General features: G+C 46.1%; 1 pseudogene; it reads right to left on the bottom strand.

Annotated features, from left to right (window-relative positions):
* Positions 1 to 12,003: 12,003 nt before the first annotated feature.
* On the bottom strand, positions 12,004 to 12,362 carry LOC125354686 (annotated as a pseudogene).
* Between the last annotated feature and the right edge of the window lie 420 nt (positions 12,363 to 12,782).

Raw genomic sequence — 12,782 nt, 5'->3', positions numbered from 1 at the left:
GGTGGCAAGGCCAGCAGCTCGGGGCTCTCCCCCTGGCCGAGCCTCCTTTGGGTGAGGGTTGTGTCTAGGGGTTGCTATGGAGATTTGAAGCCAGGGAGGATGTCTGCTTGCCCCCTGCCAGACAGGAACCAGGAAACACAGATCCGGGTCTGCCCAGGGGCCTATGGGAGGGAATCTCACAACTGCTGTCTTCTCAGAACACAGCTGGAGGGAAGCCCAGGACACTGAAGAAGCCAGAATGAGGGCCCAGAGAAGCAGCGACATGCCAGGCGCAGGTCGCTCACGCCTGCGATCCTAGCTCCTCAGGAGGCTGAGATGTGCACACTGGGAACCCAGCCACTGGGGAGACGAAGCAACACAGTACAAGTTGAAAGCCAGCCTGGCAGCTTGCCAAGGTGACGTCTCAAAATAAAAATTAAAAGACTGCCAGCCTCCAGTGATCTGAGGATCAAGGGGAGCCTAGTCAGAATGATCTCTGAGGAGGCAGTATAGATAGATGAGGAAACGGCGAAATTATTATTTATTTATTTTGGCCAGTCCTGGGGCTTGGACTCAGGGCCTGAGCACTGTCCCTGGCTTCTTCTTGCCACTAGGCCATAAGCCCGAAATTATTATTTTTAACAAAGATCAAAAAAGCCAGCCTAGCTACTCAGGAGGCTGAAATCTGAGGATTATGGTTTGAAGCCACCCAGAAAGAAAAGTCAGAGAGACTTTTATCGCCAAAGCTGTGGCTCAATTGCAAAGACCTCAGGGACAGCACACAGGTCCTGAGTTCAAGCCCTCCTATATCATCATCACATATAATAATTGAAGGTTTTTGGGGCTGGGGATATGGCCTAGTGGCACGAGAGTTTGCCTCGTATACATGAGGCCCTGGGTTCAATTCCCCAGCACCACATATACAGAAAACGGCCAGAAGTGGCGCTGTGGCTCAATTGGCAGAGTGCTAGCCTTGAGCAAAAAGAAGCCAGGGACAGTGCTCAGGCCCTGAGTCCAAGGCCCAGGGCTGGCCAAAAAACAAAAAAACAAACAAACAAATAATTGAAGGTTTTTTAAAGTAAAGTAGCCAATAAAGGAGAACACCACACAGTATTCAGGCAGAAGAGAAAAGCTTATTCCTGAACTGCTGGCCTGTGACTGAGGTGATGCATGGCTGGAGAGAAGGGCTGAACCACCCAAGGGCCTTGCCTTATCTCGGGCAGAGTCCGGAGGTATGGGCAGTTGGACCGGATGTGACCTCAGAGAAGGGGGAGGTAACCGCCTCCAGGTGTGCCAGTTACCTAGGTAATGCAGGAACTGGGCACAGACTTAAACAGGTGGGGGGCATCTGCATGGAGCCCTCCAAGGGGTGGGCCTTATAATAATGATGATAATAGTAATAGTAATAAATAATAACAAAAAAAGAGCCAGACTCAGGAGTTACAACAAGGACAAGGAAGTAAACTGAAAAAGCAGACCAACTCCCTTCCCACTGCCTTTTTTTTTTTTTTTTCTTTTTGTCGGTCTTGGAGCTTGAACTCATCCTCAATCTCCCAAGTAGCTAGGATTATAGCTGTCAGCCACCAACACCTGGCAAGATTGTTTCTTTTTGTCTGTTGTGGGGCTTGAACTCCAGGCCTGGGCACTACTGTCCCTAAGCTCTAATAGCTCAAAGCTAGTGCTCTACCAGTTGGAGCCACAGCTCCACTTCCAATGTTCTGGTGGTTAATTGGAGATAAGAGTCTCATGGACTTTCCTGCCTGGGCTGGCTTTGAACTTCAATCCTCAGAGCTCAGCCTCCTCAGTAGCTAGGATTACAGATGTGACCCACAAAGCACCTGGCTCTATACATCTTAACTTTGACAATGATGAAAATTGTCATTCTACTCTACATAATTTGTGAAATCTTTGAACTTTAATAAAATCATTTCCTCCATTTCAGATGATATGTACATTACTTTCCTTTTGTTTAGCAACATATTCTTCCCTCCTTCACTCATTCCTTCCTTCCCATTCCCACCCATGAGTTGCTGAGTTCCCTTTCATCAGTGTCCAATGTGGCGATGGTCTCCTCTACTATATTATTGTTGTTGTTACTATTGTTACTATTCTCACACCCTTTCACTCATTCTGTGTCCTCTTTTTTTTTTTTTAAAGGCAGAAAATCACTTTCCCCCAGAGAATTTTTTTTAATGGAAGAAGAAGTATTTGCCCAGTAAAATGAAAAGATGATCAGATAAAGGAGGAAGAATGTTCTGGGAATGAAAGGTTAAAATTAAAAAAAAAAAAAAAAAAAAAAGGAAAGACCTAGATCATAAGATGAAATTTTTTTTTTACAAAAATAGAATGCTTTTATTTTCACTAGTATATATTAAATTACACATAGTATAGGTTTCATTATGACATTTGCATTCTCCTCTTTTCTTTTAACTGTATTTTGGTATCTTGAGACTGTTTAGTTTGTTCTATCTCTTTGCATTTTAATTCTAACATCCACATATCAGGGAGACCATACGCCGTTTGTCTCTCTGTTCTTGGTTTGTCTCACTCAACATGATTTGTTCTAGTTCCATCCATTTTCCAGTAAATGCCATTATTTTGTCTTTTCTAATGACAGATTAAAATTCCATTGTAGGGGCTAGGAATATGGCCTAGTGGTAAGAGTGCTTGCTGCATATACATGGAGCCCTGGGTTCGATTCCTCAGCACCACATTTATAGAAAACGTCCAGAAGTGGCGCTGTGGCTCAAGTGGCAGAGTGCTAGCCTTGAGCAAAAAAGAAGCCAGGGATAGTGCTCAGGCCCTGAGTTCAAGCCACAGGAAAATAAAATAAAATTCCATTGTACATAGGTACCACATTTTTTTAATCCATTCATCTGTAGTAAGGCATCTGGGTTGTTTCCATATCTTGGCTACTGTGAATAGTTCATGCCTCCTTTTTAATGATAAGTTAAAAGGTTAGTGACCAGAACGGGTTTTCTAAATATGCCTCCTCCTTTGAAATGGTAAAAGTCTAGAAACTCTTTTTTTTCCCGTCTTTTTCTCTTTCCCTGCCTCCCTCCTCCTCCTCCTCCCCCTCCCCCTCCTTCTTGTGTGTGTGCATGCATGTATGCATGTGTGTGTATGTGTGTATGTGTATGTGTGTATACCTGCCCCAAGACTTGAACTCTGGGCTTTCCACTCTCCCTCATAGCTGGCCCTCCATCACCAAGCCTCTGCTTCTAGCTTTATTCTGGTTAATTGGAGATTAAAGTTGTTCAGATTTGTCTGCTTGGGCTAGCTTTAAATGGAGATCCTCAGATCTCAGTCTCCTGAGGAGCTAGGATTATAGCCATGGGTACAGGCTTGTCTAAGAAAGGAAGTCCTAAAAGTTACGTGGGTTTGGGGTGGGCCTCACCCATCTTATTCACCCAAAAACATTGTCTAAGAATTTGGAATTGTTGGATGATATAAACACTTGCACTGGGCCCAGCTTGGAAGTATAGAATTTCCCATTTCCTGCATGGGCAGCAGGAAGTGTTTCTCTGTAGCTACTTCTCCCCTGCTTTAACCATATTACCCTAAAATAGAGCTTCGCCTCGTGAGGGGAGTGGCTCTCAAGGACCTGTGATGTTATGTGGAAACTGGGACACTGAGGAAAGCCCTCAACCACCCTCTGGAGACAGGAGGAAGCCATAGCCCAGTGAGAGGATAGTCTAGTTTGAGCCTGGCTCTGGAAAGCTGAGGAGCCGGAAGCTGAATGCAAACTGCCTTCTGTGCCAGGCCAGGACCATATGGTTACTCCCGTCTTCCCACTTTGGTCCAGGCCCTGTGTGAGGGATGCTGGGAAACAGGGATAGCAACATGCTTCTGCCTGCCCCTCACTCAGAGCCCAGCACACGCAGGAAATGAAAGTACAACTTGGCATTCGAGGAGTTTGGGCAGGGAGCCTGCTGTAGAGTGCTTGCCTGGCATGCGCAAGGTTCTGGGTTCTACCCTCAGCACTGCAAAAAATAAAACATTCAAAAAACAAAAACCAGGACTATGGGTACAAGGAGGGAGTACAATAAGGATACTGGGTCTAAGCAACATGCCTTGTCCTCGCAACCATCCTAGTGCCTTGCTGGGTGGAGGGAGCTTTTCCCCCAGCTCTGAAAAGCGTAGAGGTGAGAAAGGCCATTCATTGAATTGCAGCTGTCATGCTGCTTAGCCCAGGGAGCTTTTGTTACAGAAAATGCTCATCTTTGATTATCTCCCTAAATGGACAGTTTCTCTTTATTGAATATTTAGCTGATCCTGAGCTGCTTCCCTAGCTGCAAAGTTCTGCTTATACCTGCGTATTTCCCTACCATGTCTGCTTCTGCTGGAATTGGGTCTCCACCCCGAACCTGTGGCTTTTGTCTTTACTGTGTGCAGGGTCTGTGGGGCTTTGGGACAGGAGTCCACCGGCAGTCGCTGGCTCTCCAACAAAGACTCCCAATTCCACCTCTCCCAGTGTGGCTTCTCTGTTTTCTTGAGAGTGAATTCCCATACAACGGGAGGAGCTCAGCCCTGTCTGGAGCAAAGAGGATATAGAATAATAAAATGAACATGTAATAGTAAAATGAAGATTTGAATACGTAATCGTAAAGTGCTTAATCACAGGACTATGAATGAAAGGGGTTTACTGAATGCTTCCCATGTGATAGGTGTTGGTGTATCTCATCTCCTGTAGCCCATACAGTAGCACCAAGGCAGGCGCCACCACCTCACTTTATAGAAGCTGAGGCGTGACAGAGTCCATGTCCAATAAGCCAGAGCAGTCTGCCTTCCCACAGGTAAGGAGAACCTGGGCTATCAGAGGAGCCCATGGCACCCAGCAGACTGCCAGAGCCTCCCTGTCTGAAGAGCCTAACTTGTCTGCTTTCAGCCTGCACGGTGAGGAAGAGCTCTCTGGCCCCACAGAGTCTAGATGACGAGCCAAGGTTAAGCTTGCAAAAGCAGCAAAGCCAGGGTATGGAATGGTGACTGCCTTGCTCCCATCTGACAACAAGGGGGGATCTTGGCTCCTGGTATTCAGCTTTCTTCCCTTTTCCTCTTACCTACAAATGGGCAGAGGTTAATGCCTTACCATACAAAAAGCAAGGACAAAAAAAGTGAGACAAGTCACTTCTACAAAATTAGGGAAATAAGGCATAAACAGACTGAAGTCCTTACAAGTCACTAGTGAGGGCAGGAGGAAAATGGAAATTGACGATAGAAACATAATAAAACACGAATGTCCACTGCCTGGTGCTAGTGGCTCACACCTGTGATGCTAGCTAGCTACTCAGAAGCCTGAGATCTGAGGATCGAGGCTCAAAGCCAGCAATGGCAGGAAAGCCTCTGAGGCTCTTATCTCCAACTAACTACCAAAAAGCTAGAAGCAGAGCTGTGGCTCAAATGGTAGAATACCAGCCTTGAATGAAAAAGCTCAGAGTCAGTGCCCAGGCCCTGAGTTCAAGCCCCAGAACCAGCACATGGGTACACACACACACACACACACACACACACACACACACACACACACACAATAATAATGTGCACCCAGGCCTTGAGTTCAACCTTCAGTTACCCTCCTCATCCCTCCACACACACTCCCAAAAAAAGAAAAGAAAAAAAATGATCAAGGACAAGAGATAGTCACAAAACAGCACACTTGAATAAGCTGTTGAAACAAAAGGATGTTTCACATTGGTCAAGCAAGGCAAACAGGAACCCTCCTGGTGGATATTTCTTTACCACTGACATTTGCATAGATACCAAATACCAGATATTCAGATAGCTCTGTGTGTGTGTGTGTGTGTGTGTGTGTGTGTGTGTGTGTGTGTGTGTGTGTATGTTGGCCCAGGGGCTTGAACTCAGGGTCTAGGTGCTGTCCCTGAGTGTGTATGTTCAAGGCTAGACCTCTGCCACTGAAGCCACCCCCCCACTTCAGCTTTTCTGGTGCTCAACCCAAATGAAGTCTCACGGGCTTTCCTGCGTGGTCTGGCTTTAAGACTTGATCCTCAGATCTCAGCCTCCTAAGTAGCTAGGATTACAGACACCAGTCACTGGCACCTGTTAGTTGTTTTTTTTTTTTTTTTTTGAGCCAGGGTCTCACTTTGTAGCCTCAGCTGGCTGACCTGCAATCCTCCTGCCTTAGGCAGGAGTTTTGAGGTTATAGGTATGTATCCCCACCCCTGGCTCAAACAATTATTTGTGCTGTGGTATTTGCTCCCCAGTCACAGAATTCAAACACTACTGAGTACCCACTCTATGACTCCCAAACCATTAAGAAAGCAATCATGAAGTGGAGCTGGGGCTCAAGTGGTATAGTAATAGCCTTGAGCAGACAAGTTCAGGGATAGCATCCAGGCCCTCAGTTCAAGCCCTGTGACTGATAAAAAAAAAAAAAGTGATGAGGGATGATGGTTAAGTATGGCCCCTTTATGAGTTTCCTATTGCCTCTAACCAACCACAATTTTAGTGGAAGCCTAGTTTAGTTTCCACATGAGTGAAAGAATGTGGTCTTTCTTTCTTTGACTGGTCTATTTTACTTAATGTCCTTTAGTCCCATGCATATTGTCACTGGGTATATAGTTCATGTTTTCTCTATTCAGTCATCCACCGACACTGTGGCTGATTCCATATCGCAGCCATTGCGAACAGTGTAGCAACACAGAAGGTAAATCTCTCTTTAATATATGGACTTCCCTTCTTCTGGAAATGTTCCCAGGACTGGGATTGCTGGATCATATGGCAGTTCTATTTTTACTTTTTTGAGGAATGTCCATATTATTTTCCATAATGGCTGTCCTAATTTACATTCCCACCAACAGTGAGGAGTTTCTGTTTCTCTGCAGCATCACCAGTATTTGTATGTTTTGTGGGGGTGGGGGGGAAGGGGGCAGTTGCCAGGGCTTGAACTCATAACCTCCTGAACTCTCGCTTGGCTTTCTTGCTCACATCTAGGTCTCTATCACTTGAGCGTGCCTCCAACCCAGCTTCATGCCGGTTATTTTGGATATGGAGTCTGGTAGGCTTTTCTGCCTAGGCTGGCTTTGAACTACAATCTTCTGGACCTCAGCCTCCTGAGTAGCTAGATTGCAGGTGTGAGCCACAGTGTCTGGCTTCAATATTAATTTTCAAAAAATTTTGACTCATAGTGTCCATACATAGTTCACATTAACTCAAGTTTACAAGTACTGGGATTATAGGGGTGCATCACCCTACCAGGCTACTTTAGAGGTTTCAAGTGACATATATGGCTTACATGCCAAGGACACGATACAAAAAGGCAGATGAGAACTGGGAATTCCCTTAGGAAACTTTTTTTTGCAATAATGTGAGAGAACAGGGTAGAAACTGTAACAGTGCAAAAATTACATTGTATGTATCTATATGCACTATTTTTCTGTGTGTGGTACTGGGGACTGATCCCAGGGCCATGTGCATGCAAAGGAAGACATGCTTTTATATAAGCTTTGCTCTCTTTTTCTCTGTGTGTGCCAGGGGTAGGGGGAAGAACTTATTTTTTGTGCCAGTCCTGGGGTGTGAACTCAGGGCCTGGGTGCTGTCCCTGAGCTTTATTGCTCAAGTCCAGTACTCTACCACTTGAGCCACAGCTTTATGTCTGGTGGGTTTTTTTTTGTTTGTTTGTTTTTTACCAGTCCTGGGTCTTGAACTCAGGGCCTGAGCATTGTCCCTGGCTTCTTTTTGCTCAAGACTAACTACTCTGCCATTTGAGCCACAGCACCACTTCTGGCCTTTTCTAAATATGTGGTGCTGAGGATTCGAACCCAGGGCTTTATGTATACAAGGCAAGCACTCTTGCCACTAGGCCATATTCCCAGCACCACTATCTGGTGTTTTTGATGGTTAAATGGAGCTCAGTTTCATGGGCTTTCCTGTCCCAGCTGGCTTTAAACCATGACCCCCTTGAAATCCTTCGCCTCCCCTGGCCCTGGTTTTATGGCAGAGGGACACTAAGAATTTGACAGTGAGGGCCATCAGGAGTTTACAGTAAAGAAAAAAAAACACCCCTTCCCCCGCCCCCCACAAGCGAGTGGTTAAATTGTGACAAGCTGTTTTGCAACCTACCTAGGTCATGAACCTCCAGTCACTTTGGTTTAAATTAGGTGTGTGCTACCATCTCCTTGGAGGAGAGTTGTCTCCTCATCTTCTCAGTACCAAATCTCCTTAGTACTAAGCATACGTAAAAATTTCAGTTTCTGCCTTTAAAAAAATCTGATTAACTTCTCCTCCGGGGCCAAGAGATCTTTGTTAGGTACTCTCAACTGCCTAGCTGGCTTTAATGAAGGACCCAGGACCTTTCAATTTTTCAGTGCATAGCACTCTTCCATTTTGACTTGGCTGGGTGTAACACTCAGATCTCTGCCTTATGAGCAGTTAGGATTATAGGCATGAGCCACCAGCATCCAGGTACTTAATTTATAAATGGGGTCTCTCCTTATTTTGCCTCGGCTGGCCTGGGGCATCCTGGTTCAAGCAGTCTTGCTGACAGTATAATCAGGTAGCTGAGACCACAAGTGGGTACCTACCATCACACTCTGCTTCCCTATATATTTTGAACACACAGCTGGAAGATTTTTGTAGAAGTACTAGTTAGGGACAGAAGAGAAAGAGAGAAGGGTACCTCTAAGGTTTCTAAAAGGACAGAGCTGCCATTTGCTGAGATGTAAAGAATTACAGGATATTTTCAAGGGGCAGCTGGAAGAGGAATTAGTGCTGTGAGAGTTGTCAGTGAGAAACAGAAAGTCCACGTTTTGAGAGGTGGAAGTGGGGAGTCTTGGAGAGCTGGTATCTTAAGGTGGACTCCAGTCTCAAAGACCTGCGGCGCCAAACACAACCTGAACGAAGCTTTTAGAGACAAAAACCATGTGCCTGAATACAAGCAGACCTTATTTTGGAGGTAGTTCAGGTACCAGCTTAAACTTTGCATATGGAGGTGGGGGTGCCACCTTTCTATATAGGGGTACACTTAGAGGCTGCTCAGAGGCCAGTGTATTAAGCCATTTAGGGAGATAATCAGGGCAGAATCAGAGCATTCTCTAGGCAAAGCTTTCCTAGGGCTAAACAACCTGATGTCTGCATTTCAACGAATGGCCTCTCACCCTTATGACCGTACCTGGTATGACATATATTTAATAATATCTCCCACCCTTACCTCGAGGAAAAGGAAAGGGTGTGGACTGCCGCCCATGCCGATGATACCCACTGCTAGACAATGACTTTCCAGTGGGAGCCACAGCCGTGCCCAGGGAAGAGCCCAACTGGAATGATCAAAGTTATGCCCCTGGGAGGAAAAGTAGAAATAGGATGATAACTTGCTTAGTGGCTGGCCTGAAAAAAGCAGCTCATGCCCAGTTAATTATGACAAATTAAGACACATTACTCAAAGATCTGATGAGAATCCGCCCCCCCCCCATTTCTTGACTGCCTTAGGGCAGCCCTCCAGCAGTATACTAAACTGGATCCAGATTCAGCAGAGGCCAAGGTGGTTCTCAATACTCATTCACAGCCCAATCTGCTCCTGATATTAGGAGAAAGTTAAAAAAGGCTGAGCACGGTCCTCAAACCCACCTCTCCCCTCCCCCCCAAATCTGGTGAGCCTGGCATTTAAGGTTTTCAATAATGGAGAGGAGCAAGAGATTGCCGATAAGACTGCTTGTGACTGAGAACATCACATGGTATTCAGGAAGTAGAGAGGACTTTATTTTCTGAGCTGCTGGCCTGCGCCCAAGTTCAAGGTGCATGCATAGTTAGAGAGGGCCTCATCCCTGGGAGATGCCTTATCTAGGGCAGGGGTGGGGAAGTATGGCCAGGTGGGTTAGGATGTGACCTCAGGGAAGGGGGAGGTAACTGCCTCCAGGGATGTCGGTCACCCAGGTAACTGGGTGGAGACTTAACCAGGTGAGGGGCATCTGCATGGAGTCCTCCCAGGGTGGACTTTTACAATTATCCTCCTTCTAAATCTGCTTCTTCTGTGGTAATTTTTCTCCCACTTGGTAGAAATTCTATTAACTAATCAGTTAGGAAAAAAAGGAGTATATAAGCCAGGTGTTGGCATCTTACACCTGCAATCCTACCTACTTTGAAGGTTCAAAGCCAACCCAGTCAGCAGAGCCTGTGAGACTCTTATCTCCAATTAGCCACCAAAAAGGTAGAAGTGGAGCTGTAGTACAGAGTGGTAGAGAGCTAGCCTTGATTGACAAAGCTAAGGGACAGCACCCAGGCCCCAAGTTCAAGCCCTAGTACCAGCACACCCGCACACACAGAAAAAGAAAGAAAAAAAAGGAGTATACAGTAGTTACCAGCGTGTTAATATTCACAATATCATCTAATGCTGAGAATGTAAAGGGTGACTAGGAACTAGCTGTGAGCACCAGGGAAAGAACTGTAACCTAGACCTGCAGGTCAAGGCAGACGTGAAGAAATACTGGTCAGATTGAAATAAGAATATTGGGTCTGAGTAATGTTGCCTGGTTCCAACAGCCATCATGGTGCCTTGCTGGGTGGTGCTCTAATCACCCAGGTCTGAAAAGCCTACTGGAGAGACAGGCCATTGTTTAATATGCACATACCATGTTGTTTAGCCTCAGGAAAGCTTCCCTACAGAGACTGCTTGCCCTGAGTATTTCCCTAGGTGGTTTGACTTGCAACCACATTGTTTCCCCAAATGGTCTGTTTTGTTGGCCCCCGAATATTCCCCCCTATGGTTTGCTTGTGTTGGGCTTGGGTCTCCACCCCAAACATATGGTTTTTGTAATATGGAGGTCAGATCTGGCCAGCGCCATCATTGGCTGTTGAGGGGTATCAGATTGACTCCATCTCAGATTAGTTAAAGAGAGCAGAAGCCAATTCCATCTTCACTAAGAGCTCTCCCGCCCTATCCAGGGAAGTTCCCCTTCCCTGTGATAAGATTGTGTAAACTGCCTGACTACCTGAGTAGTGGAAGGTTCAAGGTTAAACCTGTGCCCTCCCATGAGTAGGCATATCCACCTGCATCAAGTGAGCCCCGCCAAATCCATGTGCCAAGTCTAACTAGAAAGATAGGTTGGTTCAAACAGTTGCTATGAGGCAGATTGTAACTCCATTGGCTATCTGCGTGTGGCCTGGCATGCTCTGTTAAGTGTTGTAACCCCACTGGCCATCTGCGTGTGGCAGGCTTGACCATGTGGTATTTGTGGTATTTGTCTTTATAACCCAACTCTGAGCTTGTCCTGGGGCTGTCGGTCTCAGCTCCCGAGTCTGGGCTGTGACCCTGGCCGGTCAGTATACTTTTTACTTCCCCAATAAATCCATCTTTTTGTTTGAGACTGTGTGAGTGGTGGACTCTTGGAGGGATGGGGGATTCCCCCCCCCTTTGGACCCCATTACATTGTGGTCCCTTCCCTTGGGGGAACCCCATTACAGTTTTGTCTTTAAAAGGTGTTGTAAGCTACATTCTGGGATGCGGGTCTTTGAGACATGAGTCCCCCCTCACCCCTCAAGTCACCAGTTAAAGACTCCCAATTCGACCTCTCAAAATGTGGCTTCTGTGTTTCTTGCAATTGAATTCCCATATAACAAGATCACCATCAACCATCAAACTGTAGCAATTCTACACCTTAAATCATCTGTCAAATTTATCTCCTCATTCTATACCTATTGCACTGTCCCAACTCTGGCCTTCATTTTTTCTGGCCTGTATTCCAGCAATAGTTAATTGTTTATTTGTTTTGTTTTTTTGTTGCCAGTCCTGGGGCTTGGACTCAGGGCCTGAGCACTGTCCCTGGCTTCTTTTGGCTCAAGGATAGCACTCTACCACTTGAGCCACAGCATCACTTCCGGCTTTTTTCTATATATGTGGTGCTGAGGAATTGAACCCGCGGCTTCATGTATATGAGGCGAGCACTTGACCACTAGGCCACATTCCCAGCCCAATAGTTAATTGTTTGTAGTTGGTGATGGGAATCTGCTTTGTTCTCATAACTCCTGGTGGCTCCCCTCTCAGCCCACTCTTTTTTTCTTTTTTTTCAAATGTAAGGTTTCACATATTTATTACTGTGCCCATTCTTAAAGTAACCAAAGAAAAATCAGTTTAAAATGCCCAACTGTCAGTCCAGGCAGTACTGACGTTCCGGCTTGACTGGTTCATCAAAGAGCATAAATATGTGGGCATCTGGTGCAATTCCTTACAGACCCAGCTTGGTTCTCCTCCAGTGTCTTCTCTCGGAGTTGTACCTGATTTTGTTACCAGTTTTCATCCCCGAATCCACTGGGGAAGGGGGCGATTTTGCTTTTGTTTCTTGGCCAGAAACCGCTTGATTCTGAAAGTCTTGTGAGAAGACATGATTAGAAGCACAGATAGGAGCAGTTACCACGAAGGCGAACAAAAGCTGAAGAGGTCAGCCCAAAAGCTGAAGGGTCAGCCCACTCTTTTTACGTATCCAAAGATCCTATATGAAAGACTTGCCTCTCCCCTCTAGGCCCCTTCTTTCTAGGTATTCAGAGATGGACTAAGAAGGATTGACCCCACCCTATTGCCCCAGGCTCAGACAGACACCAGGCAAAACCCAGGTACAAGCTGACCTGCTTTGATATGCAGGTCAGGCAATTCACTAAGCCCATCTGTAAACAATCCATTGAAGGCCCAAGGAAAAGCCAACAACTTCCTAGATCTAGTGGTGCTTTCAAAAGCCTCAAGCCTCAGCTCGGACCCCTTATCAGCCTGGTCTCAAATTCACCCCCTCCCACAACCTCCAAACCCTGCAGGAAGGTCTGTGGCCCTCACTGTTCCTCAATAAACAGTTCTCGCCAGT

This window comes from Perognathus longimembris, chromosome 7, assembly GCF_023159225.1.
Source record: "Perognathus longimembris pacificus isolate PPM17 chromosome 7, ASM2315922v1, whole genome shotgun sequence".
In the NCBI taxonomy this organism is placed as follows: Eukaryota; Metazoa; Chordata; class Mammalia; order Rodentia; family Heteromyidae; genus Perognathus; species Perognathus longimembris.
The sequence above is the reverse complement of the archived record's forward strand: the minus strand, read 5'-3'. Positions and strand labels throughout refer to the sequence as shown.